Here is a 15,297-nt window from a genome sequence, read left to right as displayed (position 1 = left end):
AGAAAATATCTAAAATTAAAAAAAAAGGAAAAAAAAAAAGAAAAAGAAAAAAAAAGATATTAGTCTTTATTTTCCTGATTACAGAGCAGAAGATAAGAAATAAATTTCCCCAGGCTTCCATAACTGCTAATGTTCAAATCTAGTGGCTGCTTCAAAACACACTCTCTTTTATGTCTTTGAGATTCTAAGGAATATAGTGGATAATGTAACATTTATAACAGTATTTCTTGAATAACTTCAATTTCTAAAATTAACTTTTGTGGAATTATGAAATAAATTAACTTCACTTATTTTCAATTTATGTTATTTAATTATATTTTCTAAAATTTATTTGGATATCAAATACCTTCTATAAACTGTGAAGTAATGTCACTATTAATAATAAATAAGAAATTGATCTCATAGCTTGTGGGGAAGTATATAATTAATAGAGTTAATTAATATATTTGGAAGAATATATGTATTTGTAAGTTTTGAGAATTATTTTACTATACCTATCACATTTATAGAACAATGATGCTTGTCTGCTATTTATTATCCTATATCTATCACCTAATCTATGTATATATGTATGTATATATGTATGTATGTATGGATGGATGGATGTATCTATTGTCTAACTATCTATAGCTCCACATTCATATAAACATGCCAATGTATATCTATATATGTTTCTGAGGCGGTAGGAGTGGGTGGTACAGAAATTTAAACATTCAAATATATGCAAAGAAGCTAATTTGTAGTTTAATTCTTGTGGGCTTAAAATTGAAAATAAATACTTATAGATATTTCCAGACTGACTATTTTAAAAGCCAAAGGCAAAATATAGAATCTGAAATGAAGTTTGAAAATGAGCTATTCATTGAGAAATTGTGACAAATAGAAACATTCAGAACTATTTTTCTGTCAAACATTTATACCTCATGATTTAGAGAAAAATAAAACCCTTTAGCCTCTAAATTATTCTGAAAGATTTTTTTCTTCTACTTTGTATTGTGTAACCAGTTGGCAGCATTACTATACAACATAGTATCCTATCTTTGCATTTTGGGCATAAAAACCCCTTTTATATACTTTGTAGAGAATGGCATATTAATAGAAGCAGTACAATTAATTTGAAAAAAATAGCCAATAAATAGTTTGAAAGTTCTAAAAGAACCATGCCAATTGTTACCAAAAAGGATTAAGTGAAAATACCAATTTTATTAAGAAAATTAAATACAAGAATATACTAATAATTGCTGCTCTGTCATTGACCATGTAGTGCATGCTGTGTTATATGCTGCTGAATAAAATAATATTTTGTCATAATTCAATTCAAATGAAAGACTAAAGGTACATTTAATATTAGGATCATTTGTACAGATAATATACCCATTAAAAGACTTTAGGAAAACCATATACATACTAAAGTATGCTCACTAAAAGATACAATTACACCTTAAATTCTTCTTTGTCACATAATATTTTCAAGTGATTAATACTAAAGAATTTATTGCACTAATGACAATAGAATAAGCCACCTGCTATTTTACTAACTCATCACTGTATTCTTCTCAGATATAAACAGTAGTTCATATAGACTATATATTTGAGAGATTTGATCAACATTCCAAAGACATACCAGTCCATAGAATAATGCATAAATCATAACTTAATGTAAACTAATAGTCTATATATGCAATTAAGTAATATTTTTAATTTGACAAGAGGGAATAAGTCATTAATATTTTTCTGGCATTAAGATGTTTAGTAATCATATATGTTTACCTAAAATAGTTTCTGACTTCTTTAGGATATGGAATTAAAATTTGCAAATTTTATCAAAATTTCATGTAAATATATACTTTAGGTAGATTACATTTCTGCCTTTTTCTATCTTACAAAAAAATAAAAGGTATGCAGAGATGACAATTTTGAGTTAAATCGAAAACAGTTGTGAAAGATTTTATTATATTTGAAGGAAGTTACTTTGGCATCAACATTTTTTAAAACTTTTTGATTTATTTCATGTATGTGAGTACACTATACTGTGACTGTCTTCAGACACACCGGAAAAGACACATCTAGTTCCATTACAGATAGTTTTGAGCCACTATATGGTTGTTGGGAATTGAACTCAGGAACTCTGGCATAGCAATCAGCGCTCTTAATCACTGAGCCATTTCTTTAGTCCCTTAACATTTATTTCGAATGAAGGACAAGGCTGAAATGGACATAGCATGAACTGCAGTAGCCTTTGATATTCCTTGGCTGAGTCTTCAAGGAGCTTTAAGATAAAATAAATAAAAGATTTATTTCAGGATGAACCAACATTGTGAGGGCTTTTTTTTTTTTTTTTTTTGGTTTGTTTATTTTTTTTCTACTGACATAGACAAGTTGTCTATTATCCTTCAGTCATTGGAATCTGAACATGATGAGAATAGTCTTGAATGAAGCATCCACTTCACAGGAGACAATACCAAAGGAGCTGACACAGAAACCAAAATACTAATCATATTTTTAACTGACCATAGGGTTTACATCTCCCTCTTTGAGAAGGACATGAAAAAGAATCTAATATAACTAATCACCAGGGAAATGTAAATCAAAACCAACAAGAGGTAACATCTCATTATAGGAACAATGACTGTTATCAAAATGATACATTATAAAATGAGGCTTTGGTAGTAGGGACTGCTTACACTTTTATTGATAGGAATGTAAATTAGTGCAGTCACTATAGGAAATAATAAAGAGGGCATTGCAACCCATTACAGATGGTTGTAAGCCACCATATGGTTGCTGAGAATTGAACTCAGGACTTCTGGAAGTGCAGGCAGTGCTCTTACCCACTGAGCCATCTTTCCAGCCCTGTGTGTGTGTGTGTATTTCTCATTCAAGTTGGTCATCTAGAAGCCGAAAAGAAAACCATCATTACTTAAATTTTGGGGAAAGTAGTTGGGTATTGAAATAGGGATCAGTGAACAAGAAATTCTGGTGTATTATTATAGAGCTCTGTGTTACAGATAAGCACAGTACAACATAAACCCAATAGAAAAGATTGTGACATTTTCCATGTAAAAGAATGATAAATATTTGAAGAACTAATTAATTTTATTCAAACAAATATATATATACTTATATATATTTATATATTTGCAGGAAATATTTAAAAAGCAACCAGCATGTTCCCGTGCTAGTACCGACACCAGTAGGCCACAGAGCTTTAGCTGGGTGATATCAACTCTGCGGCAAAACGCCAGATCAAAATACTATAAGATACCTCTTAAAGACTTAAAATATTTTGTGGAACCATTAAAAATAAATAAAAAGAGAGGTATAAATGCAATTTGGGGGTCATATGGGAGCTGTAATATTTTTCAAATAAAAAAGCCATTATTTTTTCATACCAGTTCAAATAATAAATAACTTGACAAGGCAAGGTAAACATATAACAAAACGTGTTGACATATGGAAAATTAATGAATATTATTTTCTTAAAATAAACTTGATATGTTGAATGTTAGGGTTTGAGAAAATAGATTTGAAAGTTAATGTTACTTATTTTATGTAACAGCTAGAGAGAAATTTATCCTATAAACTTAGAGTTTTAGATTTTTAATCCAATTCATAGAAATTGTAGCATAAAAATGAGATTGTATATTCTTTTTCATTTTTAGAAAATAATTTTAATTCTAGTTTTGTTAAATTATCTCCAAAGATTTATGGTTCAATGAGTCTTTTAGAAGGACACAAAGTCTTCTTTTCCTATTTTTCAGAGGATATGGGAAGGATTATATCAGAAAACAAGCATTTGGTTCAGTAATCTGAGTCCATTAATGATGAGATTTTAGAAATAAAATTTAGAATTAAAGGTCAAAAAAGTAAGTTTGCAAATGGGAGCTCTTCAAAGCAGATCTTTCTATTAAATTTTCTTTGCTTCACTTGTAGTTTATATCAATTATGAACTAGTTGATAGACATTCAGTTTGTCGATATTCTCAAAGGTATTTTGTGGGTGTATTATAATGTCCAACCCAATGGACATTATTAGCCTTTGGCACATGACTATGTTGGCATATGGAATGCAGTCTCCATGCTTTGATTTTCAGAATTACTGGTCACATAATGAGATTTTATTTCAAAACAACAAAAATATATTTCCAAAAGATAGGAGCTCATGTTTTATTTGTTTGTTGTTAACATAAGGCTGGTATCTCTAATGCATTGGCTTTTTTTGTTATTTTGGTTACAGTTAAATGGAGAGATTCCGCAGTAGAAGATAGTAGGTGATTTGAGAAGAGGGCTGAATTATAGTACCTTGTTTTTCATGAGCCTCTGTCCTAATGCTTACATTGGCAGTTCACAGTTTCTATTTGTTGATTCATCCTAGGAAACATTTGAATGTGGTTGATGACAAAATATCTTGGAACTAAAATAAATTAGGGAGAATGTGACAGAAAACTTTGACTTCAACTGCCACTTCTGTGAATACTGAGTCATATTTTAAAATATTCAAGGAAAGTATCTGACATTGCCAAAGGAATAAATATAGTGTTAGCATAAAATCATTTCTGGATTCTGAAGAGTGATACTTCATTATAAATTGTAGTTCTAAGTTAGAAAGTAAGCTTGTTTTCAATGCCTTTCTAAAATGCACTCTTTACTGGCAAAGCAGAAGTTTATAAATGGTTTTAATTTATCTTACTGTGTCAAACAGGATATAAAAGTTATTTTTCAGTTTAATTCAATATAATTAAGAATATAATCAAAAGCCAATTTTCAATTTTCCTTAATAATAAGACAAAAATACAATGGGCTTATGGCCTACAAATCTGATGTGTTTTGTGAAAATTAATGCTATAATGTAAATCTGAATGTGACTTAGTCTAATAACGTGGTTTTCTACCAACCCATACTCTACATTTGAACCATGTTCTAATGAGATAATAACACAGTTCAGTAAGATGCCTGCTCCACAAGTGGGAGGACCCAAGTGTGGATTCTTAAGAGTTGTAATGAGAGATGTGTCTTGTACGCTTATGTGTTTGAATATGTAGATTCTAGTTTGTGGGAGGTTATAGAAGCTTTAAGGGGAAGTATGTTACTTGAGATGGATTTTGAGAGTTTATAACCTCACCCCACTTCTAGTTTATTCCTTCTGCTTCAGGGTTGTGGCTGAAGATGTGCTTCTTCAGCTTCTTGCTTAGCCACCTGTTACCATGCCTCCTCCATCATTAGGAACTTGTCATTTGAAACTCTAAACCTAAAGAAACTCTCTTCAGTTTCTTTTGGTCGTGGTGTTTTATAAAGTAACAAAAGGTATGGATCTCAGAAAAGTGAAACTGGTAATGATTCAGTAAATCCAGCATACTCATGGTGAGATGAGAGGCAGAGACATTTGGGATCCTGAAAAGAATGTTGAATATCTAACATGGCAATCAGTGATCATCAGAGCTGGTCTTCTTACTTCTGCATGTGTGCCCACCCCCACCCCAACCCACCCGTATACTGTCCAATAGTAGAACATAAAAATTCCCACTCAGGTAAAAAATAGATATAGTGAATGCTTGACTATTATAATTCTGAAACTCCATCAGGAATATGTGGGCATCTCTGCAACTGCCACCACAGTGTAAGGCAAGAAGGAAATCCAACTCAAGATGATTTATATTCATCCAATCTTTTAGGGACTGACAGCAGGCAGTATTTTTAGGCATGTTTAAGTGTGGTATGATTTGGAACAAATGTTTCCTGGTGTAGGTGCCTAAGGAGGACTAATTACACTGAAAATCTTTTCAAAGCACATATCACTTCTTCCATGAAGCCATATGAATTATCTTAAGGGCTTTGATGAGGATCTGATGTATTCCTGGTCATATAGATGTTGCAGAAGTATCTTGGCTATTAGCCACTTCTGTTCCCTCTTTTTTTAATGAGCCCAGAGGAATCCCCTGGCAATATATGTAGTACAAAGAATTAAGATTCCCAAGGAATTAAGATTCTCTGGTTCTGTTTATAGGAGCCTCAGAGAGCCTATGGTCATACAGGTAGTACGAGGATCACCCAGGCTATTAGCCACTATCATTCCCAGCTATCATTTCTGGAAAATAATCAGGTTATAGAATTTTTCCATTGAAGAGATAACCCTACATGTTTAAAGTTCCTGGTTTCTCTAGTGCTAAGTGACCATATTACTTCTAACAGAAAAACATTGTAAAAGTCTCCAGCCAGGTACATGAGAGCTAGGATGTAATTGTGCTAAACTTAGTTTATTCCCTCTAGGGACCTACTGTATTTGTTTTCCTTTATTGTTCATAAGTATACTCCTCTCATCTCCTCCTACTCTTCCTTGGCTATAACCAGAGATACTATCTGAGTAAATACTTCCTTTGTGTTCCGGAATCTCAGACCTCAGCCTGATGAGAAGCTGTCATCCGAGCTTTATTATTTTTATTATCTAGTACAAATCTGAAATACTCAGTCCCCTTTGGTTCAGATACCTTGGCAATAAAAGCATCTTAAATCCTCAGTGTACTGATTTACTTCATTCTATTTCTGTGTGCACCAATAATCACACACCCAACATTCTTCTTCAGATATAGCCCTCTTGTTATTTTAGTTCATTGCTTTTCAGCAAGCTGTTTTTCCATTAATTTAATGGTGACCATTAATTACTTAAGAAAGATTATGGGAAGCTCATGCTCAGCCTATGGATTTCAGCCTTGACTTGCTTTTCTTCAGTCCTCTGAACATTCTTCCACTGACTGTGTGGAACAGTGTATTCGTCCTATTTTATTCTTTTTGAAAATGGGTCCCTCATTCCCGAGTTAATTTCATCGAATGTAATGACTTCATAAAGTTATTTCATAATGGTATAAATATATGAGCAATACAATAGTACTTGGAGCAAGGCCATGGGGAAGAAACTGAGTCATGGGAACACGGACCTCAGGAATAAAAGTACATCCCTCATAGAAGAGGTCAAAGACCTAGCTTATTCCTTTCCCACCAAGTATGGATGAAAAGAAAATGTTTTTGTAGTTCACAACTCTGAAGGAGATGCGCATTAGTGCCCAGGGAGAGGCGCTCTCATCTCAGTCTTCTGGCATCCAAACCCATGGAAAAGAAGTTTCTCTGTGTCTAAGTGACTCAGCCCATGGTGCTTTGTTAGAACTGTCTAGGCCAAGGACATAACACTCTTGTTAGCAAGATTGATCTCGTTTCATTTCTCAAGGCTCTGGTTAGACTCACAGTTTCTAACAGGATGGAAGACGGAGTCTGAAGATGGGCTGGAACCCACATATTTACTTCCAGCCACTTCCGTTTGCCAGAGGCTTCAAACCTAAAAATAAAACTCTTTAAACAGTACGTGGTTAAACACTTATTATAAACTATGTAATAAATTCTGGAAAAAAAAAAGCCTTTTTTATTCCTCAGTTTCACTGAAATAGTATCATTTTCTTCAAGTTTTCTAAAATTGAGGCTTATCTGCATCTGAGACATCACTTTCCTGTTTTGTGTTCCTCCCTTTCAGCATTAGTTTGAATATTCACTTGGCCTTATAGCCTAATCTATTAATTTGCATGTGAAAGAAAGAAAATATTCCAATTTATCTATTTCAGTAAAACTTTAGACTTTGTAAGCAGAAAGTTCCTAAGGATAAAACATACCTCCTAAGCAGTAGGTTCCTTAGCATCTTGACTCTTGTCACTTTACTACAGAAACTATGTATTATCAACAGCAGTGACCCCGACTAACACTGATCTGCCAATGCCAGAGGAAGCGCTGGACCACACTGAGGCTCCAAGGGTTTGAAATCATGAGAATATTATTTAGGTACGGTTGTTGAGTTTACTTAACTCCGAGATCTGGTAATATGAGGTGAGCTCGTGTTAGTTCCATAGGACAGTAAAGGTTGCCTGCAGATGATAATGCTTATATTTATATAGCAATAACTTGCAGGGCCCTAGATATGCTCAGAAGGGGGATATTATTCTGTCTCTGAATTTGCCCAGGCTTTTGGATTTCAACTCTGTATGTCAGCAGCATGAAAGGGTCTGGTTTCTGGGGTGTGGATTTCCCAAGACTTCTTTCTAATTTGGGGGGAGCAGTTCCTTTGTGACTGCTGTGTCAACCCTGCCTACTCACCGCCACTTATCAGCAGATCACATTTCAAGTGGTGACACAGGACAGAGGGTGGGAAGTGACATAGTCACAGTTGTACTGACCCCTCATTTCCCAAAGGACTCTGGATACAACTTGGTTACTGAAAACTGGTGTGAAATGTAACTCACGGTTGACATTTGCAAGGGGGAAGGATATTTAAAATGGGCTTATAATTCTGAATTTTCTTATTCTTGGTTGACCTAATCTTGTCTTAAACATTATAGTTTTCACCAATTTAATACATACACTTTATCCCATCTGTTTTCACTTAATCTTGTTCCCAGTGTAAGACTGATGTTATTTTAACTAGGTATTATTATAGATATGTGCATATGTTTGTCTGTATGTAGGCAAATATGTGAATAAATATGCACATATACACATTTACCACAGATTGGGAAACACTGTAAAGTCTTAAGTTGGATCTAGCATGATTGCTAAATCATAAACTGTAAATCCTAGGTCACTCCTAAAAATAAAACTACATTTCTATAAGAAATATAATCACAAATATATAATATAAAAATAAATAAATAAATAAATGAATAGAGTTATAATCTTGGAGTACTATGAGTCAGTTTTTAAAAATAATAAAGAAAAGCTTTAATATGTAACTAGTTAATACAAAATAATAAATTTTTATTTCATTCTAAAACATATAATAAGCTGTATTAAGCTGGATCTGAGCAATCATGGCACACACACTGAGTTTTCCATTAGATAATTAGCTGCTTATCAAAACTGAGACCTGTTAGCGTATTTATGGAGAGTATTTTATTCTCCTTTTCTGTTTTTACTCTCTATTTTATAGTGTTTAACTTAGGTGACATACTTCAATTGCATCATTTCGTAGTGTAGGTAACTGAGACATGTATTTTGAGACTATGAAAACTTTTGAAGCCACTTTTATTACAGATTATAGTTCTTTAATGATTTGAAATATTTTGTAGGAGATAAATGTAAAATATTCGGTGTTTTGGAAATTTAACTCTATGTGTCATCTATTAAGAAAGAGCTGACAAGGATAGTGAGAAATTCTCTTTCTTGTTAAGACTGCCCCTGAATGATAAGAATGACAAACCCTTGGCTCAGTAGGCATAAGCATTTTCTGCTGAACCTGACAACTTGAGTTCAATCCTCAGGATGAATGTAGTGGAAAGAAAACAACAACTCCCACTGTTGTCCTTTGATGTTTGCATGTGCGCGCATGCACACACACACACACAAGATTCTTAAAATGCAAAACCAGGAAGAAGTATCAAGATAGTAATAGACTTTGGAGACCTACTTCAGAGAGCTTAATGGTCAGCTTCAACAACTTGGCAAGACCTCTTTCCATACCTTGAACTTGACACCACCTTCCCTTTAATAATATTATATTTAAGTACATCAAGGTGATTTTCGGTGGCCAAATAGGCTGAGTTTCAGAGCACTGGTGTTGAAAGGGGGCATATTCTCTAGGGAGTTTTCTTTCTCTGTGCTGGTGTCGGTATGGCCCAGGGTCAATGCTAATATTTTTCTTTCAAGTGTTTCTAACGTGTATAAACATGACCTTTTATTGACTCTTTTAAGAGTCTTAGTGGAAATCTTCCAGTTCATGTTACAATAACTGATCTTTAGTGATTACCATGGGCAACTCTTTAACTAAATAAAGTGATTGCTTTTCTAATCTGCTCATGTGATGTTTAGTTAACATGTTCAAAACAAAGCACATGGTGACACTATTACTGGGTTTCATTTTTGTGAGTCATGTGAGAATATCAATGCAACTTACAAAGTCCTTATAAACTGGATCTTAGAATGGCATTATGTTTGAAGTTCTGTGCAAATATCACAAATCTGAAGGAGTGAACAAAATTGGAAAATGTTATTTTAATATTGCAATTGGCAGAGCATGTTTTCAAGACTAGGTGGAACATATTTCCCAATGATTTTAAATTTTTAATTAAAATCTAGGCTTTTCCTTTTAGACCAAGAAAACATATAATATTCAATTTGGGAATTCTTCCATCCCAGATACATTTTATGAATGTATGAAAGATAGATGTATTCATGGAATAAGAATCTGAGTGTGGAAAAGTTTAACAGAACAGTCTGGAACTATATCCTTGAGATATGAATTGGCCAAGAAACTAGAGAGCTTTGCTCATAGACCAGAGTAAAAGACTCTTGAGGGTGGTTTTAAACATGTCTACCATGGTTCAAAGGCATATACTGTAAAATAAGAAGTTTACTTAGTAAACTGTAGACAGATGGTGATATTTAGCATACCAAAGTAGCGAAGACACTGTGTACAAGTCTCATGGTACCTAATGGATGTTTGCTGAGAGGTACCTGATTTAGATGTCTACTAAGGGTTGTCTAGAAATCTGAATTGTTTTTCTTCACATCTGCATTATGACAAACTTCCTATCACTTTTTAACGTGAAGGTTTTCTGCCTCTTCTATATTACCATATTTTGATTGTAGTGTAGCAAATTTCATAGTCCCTTAATTAGATATTTTTGAAATAAATCAACAGAGAAAAGTATTCTGAGACCACAGAAATCTTTAAGAAGTGATTGCTTTGGTAATAATAAACATAATAAAAATAAATTTTATTTCTATACAAGATATTAATATCTCTAGGATAAGGATTCTGTTGTAAAGATATATAGGACAACAAATAGCTGGACATATTTTAATGTGACCTCCCCCTTGTGCTTGCTACAAAACAGCATTTCACCTTAGGGTGAGGTTTCCTAAAGAAAGGAGAGCTCCTTTGTTCCTGCCACTTCTCTACCCCTGCTCCTAGGGGAGCTGCTCCACCAGCCTCCAGAACCCAGCAACAAGATGCTAATTTGGTTTAGCATCTTGGGGAGGGGTTTTCCCTGCCTGCTTGTTTCACAGATGGATAATACAGATTGGACCTTGATCAGAACTATGACTCGGTCCCATTTTTTCTTCTCACCATCCGATTCCCTTATTTCCCCCCAGACTCCTTCCTTTCTTCCAGAAACCCTGTTCATGTGCAGCTGCTGGCAGCTGCAACATTTTAAGATAATGTGCTCTAACCTCCACAGAAACCTATTCTGGCAAGTACTTATTCAAATGAAATGTGAGCTGTCCACCAGAAAAGATTGCTTAGACATTGGTTTAAGCCAATAAAAAGTTCTTATTAGGCTTGTGATTACACTGGATTTTGGGAAATGGGCCATTCCAAGTCTTTCTCAGGATGGTCTTTTAAGCACAAAAGCCACACCCTAGGTTGACACACCTTATTTAGCCAGAAGCAAAAAAACCAGAAGCCAAAAAACAAGGTTAGTATATTTAGCGGCAGTGCCAGAACTATGGACTTTGATGTATTAGGTGTGTTCAATGAACACTTAGTGTCTTTGCTAGGTTTAGGAAAACTTTCTGTCATGGGGATTAGTGTTTGAGGACCATGTCTGCATATACTGCAACATCATAATATCTTACCCTGATCTGACACCTATCTGGCTGGTAGAGTCTGATGACCCTAACAAGGCTACTGTCTTGGAGAGGCTTTTCTTTTGTGCTATTGTCTGGCAACAGGCTGGCTGGGTTGATGGCTGACGCTTTACAGAATCATATATAGAGATGGTCTAGAAGAAGTGCCTAATAATTTGTTTCATCCCCACCTCTTTGGGATCCCCCTCAGGAGGATAACTACAAAGTACAGTGTGGTTAGGAACAGTTCCCATCTCCAAATTAGTTTGTCAGCTTTCTTTTTAACTAGTGTGTCTGAGGTGGCAACTGTCCCCAAATAATCCAGCCAAACAGCAGAAACAGGATCAAGTCTTTAGGAAAGACAGGCCACTGACCTACCTTATCCAGGATCCCAGTGCCTGGATAAGTGCCTTCTTTGTTATCATGCAGGACAGAGCATGTTTTCTGCCTCTTCCTTCCCCACTGACTCTGGGTTTCACCTCTGGGATCTTTATTTTTATTTTTTTGGACTACTTATATAGTCTAATATTTATTTATTTAATCTCTAAAGTCAGAGTTATTGTAAACCCTTTGAGTAATCTCTAACAATGAGGACTTATTTATATTCTTAAGCCTTCTGAAACTTTTTAGAAAAATAATACCTGTTCCAACTGAATCACAAAAGTAATGTTTTCTACTGGCTGTCTTTAGCCCTTTAAAAAGACCCTGACTAAAGTTGCCCAGAGCCTCCTTACCTTGGTCAGTATTGGGTTCCCAGTAAGGTTAAACAGCATGGAAAGGCCCACTATATCCAGGGTTCACTGTCCGGCAGCACTTATGCTCCAAGCCCTGGGGAGCATAATCTTTTCAGAGAATCGTGGGTTCTGAGTTTTCAAATTGTACACATTCTTGGTTGAAAAGGAGACATTGATCAAAGAGATGGATTGGGAGTAGGAAGGGCATTTTCCTCTGGCAGTGATGAAAGAACAGGTAGAGGTTTTAGATTTCACTGTGTGACCTGGCTGAGACAAAAGGATTCAGATCTCCAACAAAGGGTCACAGGTCTTAAGGTAGTGGATGGGGATTTGGAGTGGCATCCTGCAGTAGAGAAAGCCACTGTGCAATTCAGGAAAACTGGTCAGGGTGGCTAGAGTCTCCCAGTTATCACTGGGCCATCAATCTACAAAGAAGATCCAATAGATTTCATACAAGACTTAGAGGTTTTTGTTTTTTTTTTCGTTTGTTTTTGTTTATTATTTTTCTTCTGGTGTGTGTGTGTGTGTGTGTGTGTGTGTGTGAAACCGATAGCACATTCATTCTCATTCATGAAACTCCCTGTGGACTACCATGGCCACTGCCAGGTGTCATTGCCTGGGAGCTGCAGCTGGCATTGTTGCACCTACAATTGCCTCTTGAAGGTGGGCACGTTTTTAGTGGCAGCAACTGCAGGACTTGTGAGCCTTTGAGATGTTGTGAACCCGCCGGCTGAGGTCCTAGTTTCGTTTAGTCTCCTTGCCATTTTAGATATGTTTCCCCAACCAGTAGGACTGACCAAGAGACACAGTGTAACGGCAACCACAAGTGGACACTACACATTCTTTAAACAAGAATAGATCATGGGAGTACAGTAACACAGATATGAATCATCAGAAACAACAGGCTCTCTTTTATGTTATCAGAAGGCCCGTTAACCATATTTGCCTCTAGAGGGGACAGACCAGGCAACTTGTGAATGTGTTCCCTTTTGGGCTGGATGTGTCAGACTCCTCTGAGGCATTAGGAAACAACTGATCAAAGAGAGTCCTGGAACCCTGGGACATCTCACGTTGTGCATCCCCCTAGAAATCTGTTGAAAATCACACTCTTTACCTACTCCATTGTGTCTCAAGGTCTATGTCACTGGGGCCTCCAGAAATGTTGTGAAATATTCACCAGAGAAAATTACTTGGACATGGGTTGAGGTCAATAGAAATTGTCCAGCCAGCAGCTACACTGGTTATTCAAGACCCAAGTACAGTCCTGAGACTTTCTTAAGGTGAGCTTTAAAGCGTAAAAGCCATATTCTGGGTTGACACACCTCTGTTATCAAGAATTACTATCAAGAAACAGAAATACAGAAGTTAAAAGGCAAGGCTAAGTATACCTAGCAACTCTCCTAGAATTAGGAATTTTGTAGGACTATATCTTTGTTTTTGTTTTTGCTTTTTTTTCTGGCAGGTGTTGGTTCCTGGATGATGGGTTTTGAGACCCGAATAGTACTTTCATCATGTTGTCTGTTGTGCTAAGATGGTACTTCCCATCATGGGGTCTACTTAAGTCTGGAGGCCTGACACAACATATGTTGGTGTTTTTCTTCCCAGAGCAAGGTGACAAGCTAAGAAGACAGCCTTCAAGCCAGAATCTTTCATTTAGAGGATTTTCTAAATCTATCCTCTCTTTTCACAAAATTCTAAAGGCTAAGTCTGAAACATTTAACTCATAATATTCTCTCACATTATGGAAAAGGAACAGCTGAATCTAAAACTTTCTCTTCTAGTTAGGAAATGGCTGTGAAGTATGAGAAGGCTTCTCATGAGTATGAGAAGCCTGTTTCTGATCACAGTGGCTGGTGTTGAGGACAGAACTGAGAGAGGCAGTCAATTCTTATACCATTGAAATAATTTTCCTTCTAGTGGATTTCATTGTTGTTCAGAAAAAGACCCAGGAGTGGGTCAACTTCTATGTGCATCTGTCAGGAGTGAGGCCAAGCACTGTGTGTATTTGGGCATCTGTCAGGAGTGAGGCCAAGTGCTATGTGTATCTGGGCATCTGTCAGGAGTGGGGCCAAATGCTGCGTGTATGTGGGCATCTGTCAGGAGTAGACTGAAGTGCTATGTGTATGTGGGTATCTGTCATGAGTGGAGTGAAGTACTATGTGTATGTGGGCATTTGTCAGGAATGGGGTCCATTGCTATGTGTATCTGGGCTTCTGCTAGTAGTAGGGTCCAGTGCTATGTGTCTCTGGACATCTGAGAGCAGCTTTGAGTGTGATTCAAAACCCAAGTTGCCTTCCTCCTGTGGATCAGATCACCTGCCAAACATCTCTGCTAATTACAAGGATCATGTCAAGTTCCAATATGTTTCTGAGTCATTGCTTTGTTTTTTTCTTTTTTCCTGTATATTACAATGTGATTAAAAGAAAGTAATCATATTTTCCTTTAGGGATCAGGTGGAACCCTACTTGCTGGATACCACTATACCAGTATAACCTACAAACACTGTAGTTGTGAGGATGATGTGTGACTTCCGCCTCTGAAGGATATAAATATGCAGAATTAATAAACTGAGTTTTGTCTTATCTATCTAGTCTACTCATCCCATAATCTGAGAAAAGAAATCTCTTTGTCACCAAAACAATGAGGAGGCTGTGGTGAATGAAAGCTATAGGCTTGATTTTTATGTAGACTGGAAACAGAGCTTTATTTTGTTATGCTTTGAAGGACATCCTTAAACAAAAAAATAGCAAAGTGCTTCAAAATGAACTTGGTGGCTGAACTAGGGTGAGTCATTGAGTTCCTGGGTGATATGAAGATGAAGAACAGCTTCTTTACCTCTCTCACTAGTCCTCATGGTCCCTACATTGCTCTTTTTAATTGAAATATATCATGCAACTATTGCCATTTGCAGAGTGTACTATGACATGAACTCTGGGGCAGCACTGACTTGTGGGAAGTTCTTA

The sequence above is a fragment of the Mastomys coucha genome, unplaced genomic scaffold (genome assembly GCF_008632895.1).
Source record: "Mastomys coucha isolate ucsf_1 unplaced genomic scaffold, UCSF_Mcou_1 pScaffold19, whole genome shotgun sequence".
In the NCBI taxonomy this organism is placed as follows: domain Eukaryota; kingdom Metazoa; phylum Chordata; class Mammalia; order Rodentia; family Muridae; genus Mastomys; species Mastomys coucha.
This window is presented reverse-complemented; position numbering follows the sequence as displayed.